Source organism: Colobus angolensis, unplaced genomic scaffold (genome assembly GCF_000951035.1).
Source record: "Colobus angolensis palliatus isolate OR3802 unplaced genomic scaffold, Cang.pa_1.0 Scaffold56, whole genome shotgun sequence".
NCBI classification, from domain to species: Eukaryota; Metazoa; Chordata; class Mammalia; order Primates; family Cercopithecidae; genus Colobus; species Colobus angolensis.
The window spans coordinates 11,577,515-11,582,006 of record NW_012119154.1 but is presented as its reverse complement, the minus strand read 5'-3'; the positions used below and the strand labels follow the sequence as shown (position 1 = coordinate 11,582,006).

General features: G+C 39.4%; 1 pseudogene; it reads left to right on the top strand.

Moving 5' to 3' along the window:
- Positions 1–3,171: 3,171 nt before the first annotated feature.
- LOC105525854 lies at positions 3,172–3,937 on the top strand (annotated as a pseudogene).
- Positions 3,938–4,492: the final 555 nt, after the last annotated feature.

Genomic DNA, 4,492 nt, shown 5'->3' with positions numbered 1-4,492 from the left:
AAGATGTCCCAATTTGCTGAATTCAAACAGCCAGAGCTGTTTCTGATCTGCAGTCTTTTTCAGTATTCTCTTTTTCTTCGTGTCTGCTCATTCCTTTTTATACTCATTTAGAACACACTAATGGAAGTAGCCTGACACGTGGCTTTCCATTTTGCCACTCTTTCTCAAGAAATGTGATTAAAGAACTTGGAGTGGGCTGTTTTATGCACAAATATTCAGACAGTCTCTTAGCAATAAATGACTGTCGCTTCTATTATCTGTCTGGCTCTGAGTTCTGTTATCTGTGGTGAATTGGTGCAGGGCTCTGTAAAACAGTTTTTAGGCAGCCTCATTACTCCCTTCCACACCTTCTGCTCCATCTGAGTGATACTGCTGTGATTGCTGGGTAATGTTTGCCATTAGACGAGACACATAAAAGAATCAAGCTATGACTAATTCACTCGATGGCTGTGTGCCCTGTGTCATGCTCATTAACACCTCTCAACTCTGTTATTAAAGAGAATTACAAGCAGACCTCAGCGGGCTCACATTTATACTATAGGCTGCCTTATTTTTCCATTGGAACCCCATTTTTATCACAGACTAGTCCTGAACACCCTTACCTTCTACCCCAGACCTATTCCATCCTGTTACACTCATAAATGCTTATGAGAATCTACTGATAAGAAAGGCCTTTAGGTTGTCTGGAAATGAGGATTTTGCCCACTGAAGAATCAACCAATATGATTTCAACAGAAAAGTCATCCTGAGATGCTCCTAATAAAAGTTCAATGAAAAAAAAAATAACAATAACAACATCTTAAACTATTTGTTGAATACATTAAAGTATATCCAACCCTTTTGTAACCATTATTTCCCTTGAGGTTCACAGCAACCCTGGGTGGTAAGCTGCATAAACAGTACCCTACTATTAGCTTCAGCACTAGATTTCTAACTTAGAGGAGACATTATATAAAAGACTAATAGTTCATCTACAATGCTGAGCAAAATGTAAAGGAATAGCATCATTTTTGTTAGACTTTCTCAAGCTTAGTAATCAAAGTAATAGCAAAAACAGAAAGAGAGAGCAAACATTTTTCTTAGTACTAACTTATGTGTTCTAAGATGATAAGGGCATCATACTTACCTTCCTTAATCATTTAACTCCAACTGAATAGTCAGTCAGAAGTCCATAGAACTTTGGGGTCCTTAGGGTAAGTATTACAATTGTTCACCAATATCTAGATATTCTCTATTCTCTATTTCTGAGTACATGAAGGATTCCATTAATCTACCTCTCAAAGTTGGACATGGCCTTTTGACTTAATTTGACCATGAACTGTAAGTGGAAGCATTTCATTGCAGATACATGATTCTCTAGTTTGACTCTTCCCCTACCATAATTGTAGAAGCTTACATCTATATGGGGAGACCAAAATATTTAAGCAACTTAAAATACTGAGTCAGCACATGGGATACAGTTGTCCTGTAGAAACACCTAGATCTTCAGTAGAAACTGAATGAGCAGTAAATAAGATTGCTTCATCAAAAAAAAAAAAAAAAACTACTTGCAGTGAGCTGAGATCCGGCCACTGCACTCCAGCCTGGGCGACAGAGCGAGACTCCGTCTCAAAAAAAAAAAAAAAAAAAAAACTACTGTAGGTCAGGTACAGTGGCTCACACCTATAATCCCAACACTTTGGCAGGCCAATGCAGTAGGATCACTTGAGGCCCGGAGTTTAAGACCAACCTGGACAACACAGCAAAACCTAGTCTTTACAAAAGAATAAAAAATTATCTGGCTGGGGTGGCACATGCCTGTGGTCCCAGCTACTTGAGAGGCTTAAGTGGGAGAATCACTTGAGCCAAGGAGTTTAAGACTGCAGCGACCAAGGTTAGGATCGAGGTCATGAAAAATTGTAGTAGCTCAACTAGCACTAATTAATTGGAATGAAAAAAATCAGGAGTTTCTAATAGAAACGAAAGGTATCAATAATAAAAAGAAGACCTCTATAGATTAGGGTAAATCCACTGGGGAAAGTGACAATAACAAAACCAAATTTGACATTCTGGTGGGAAAGGGAGATCCAATTATCTCTATCATGGGTCCAGTGACAGAATTTAGCCATGTATTCCTAAGCATTTGAATACTTTTCCAGAAAGAGATTTCTTGGGCCAGCCGGATGTTTTTCTGTCCATTCTCTCTCCTACTGTAGGGCACCACTTACACACCAGAAAAACCTGGAAGCCTTAACTGGACGCCTTCTATCTAGATTCTCCAGAATCTCCTTTGCTCTGTGAATCCAGATTTGACTTTGCTGATAAGAAGAACTCACATGAGATTTTGAAAGGCAGGACTTGGGAGATCAAGGCAGGCACATAGCTAACCAGAAGGAAGTTATTTCGCTAATCAAAATAGTCAGTGGGGGGCTCTCCCTGAAAATCAAGAATTGCATCTGTTTCCTAATACATTTTATAACTACTCACTACAGAGTTTCAGGCTTTTTTTTCTAACATTTCGGATATACCCTTCCTGATTTCTCTCCCAGGTAATCCCTAATTTTCCCTAATTTCTATATTAAACTTTATTATTTTTGCATTGCTTTAAATGACTGTTTTCCTGTTCTAACAAGGACTGGAACAGTCCTACGTATATCTAGTTAGATATACGTAGAGAGATTCTAGGCTGGTTGACTATAAAGTGCTTTCAATGGTCAAAAATTAGGGTGGGTTTGTTAGAGAGAGAATGAGAGAAAGAGAGAGAGAATGAGAATCAATCAGAGAAGTGATTGAGCTCCCTTTGAAATAATACAGCAAACCCCAGGGTCCTACATTAGAGAACATATTTCCCTATAAAATGTTTGAGTTTTTTTTTTCTTTTACTTTGAAAGATATAAGTGATACAATTGATGAAATGTGAATAATATCTGTAAGATTAAATACTGCACTCAAGTTAATTTCTTGATTATGATTGTACCCTGGTTATGTAAAAGAATATTCTTATTTTTTGGATGAATTCAGGGCTTCTGGGCAGCAGCCTTCTCTAGTTCCAGGTGTGCAGATGCAGCCTCTCCCAACACAGACCAGGCTGCACGCAGTCACTGGCTCCAGGACTGTACAGGGCCGCAGTCCACGCTGCCCTACGTCCTCCCTACCTACAGGCAGATTCCCATAGTAGCATCCAGTAGGGAAATGGTCGTGCTTTCGGGGCCCACCGAAGTCAACCTGATCCTGTTAGACATGGAAGGACATTTTATTTCCTGATACTGAAGAAAATGTTAGAGTATCTGCACACACATTAGGAAGAAGAGGAATGCCCGCAGGATATCAATCTCTTGAGGAAACAGGCTGAAGAGGACACTCACCTGGATGGGACTGTTCCTATCCCTGCAGCAGAAAGACATGTGGCATGGGAATGGAGTGGATGATCTGCAACAGATGATCCAGGCCGTGGTAGATAAGGTGTGCTGGCAGACGTCCCTGGACGGAAAGACCACCGTGTTCAAACAGCTGCAGGGCCACACGTGAAAGGCAGCATTCACAGCTTGGCCCATGAAAGCAGAGTTCTTTGCAGATGCGTTTCCAGCAGTCAGCAAGTGGAGAGAGGCTGACATGAAGGTGTGTATCTATTCCTCAGGGAGTGTAGAGGCACAGAAACTGTTATTCGGGCAGTCTGCGAAGGGAAAGATTCTTGAGCTTGTTGATGGCCCCTTTGATACCAAGATTGGACACAAAGTAGAGAGTCAAAGTTATAGAAGGATTGCAGACAGCATTGAGGGTTCAACCAACAACACTTTGTTTCTGACAGATGTTACTCAAGAGGCCAGTGCTGCTGAGGAAGCAGATGTGCACGTAGTGGTGGCGGTGAGACCTGGAAACAGAATTAATAGATGATAAGAAGACTTACTACAGTCTCATCACATCCTCCAGCAATCTGCACCTGCCCTCCCCAACCTAAAGAAGGGTTTCCAAGGAAGACCACACTGTTGCTCACAGAGTCGTCCCTGTTGTGTCCAGTTTTATTCTAATGGTAAAAGTAACTTACTTAGAAAACACACATGTATACACATATGTATGCCAGTATATATATATACACACACACATTGTATATATATACACACACACATATATGTATATATATACACACACATGTATGTATATATACACATATATGTGTGTGTGTATATATGTACAGAGAAAATTGCTAAAATACTTATCTGATGTGTGATGTTTATAAAGCCATGTACCAAAATGGAAAGCTACTTTGAGAAATTATTATGTATCTTTTGAGAAAGAATTATGTATATATACATATATACATACACAATTTTGCTGTCTTTTGGAGCAGAAACAAAAACCTTTGTCTTTGATATGTAAGGAGTCAAATATGAAATACAGCTGTTATAATCTTCTAAATCACAGTTAAACAGGGGCGCAGAATTATTATTAGAAGTCTTTGAAATATTTCATTATTTAAATAACAAAACTTCTGAATAATTTCTCAAAGTAGCTT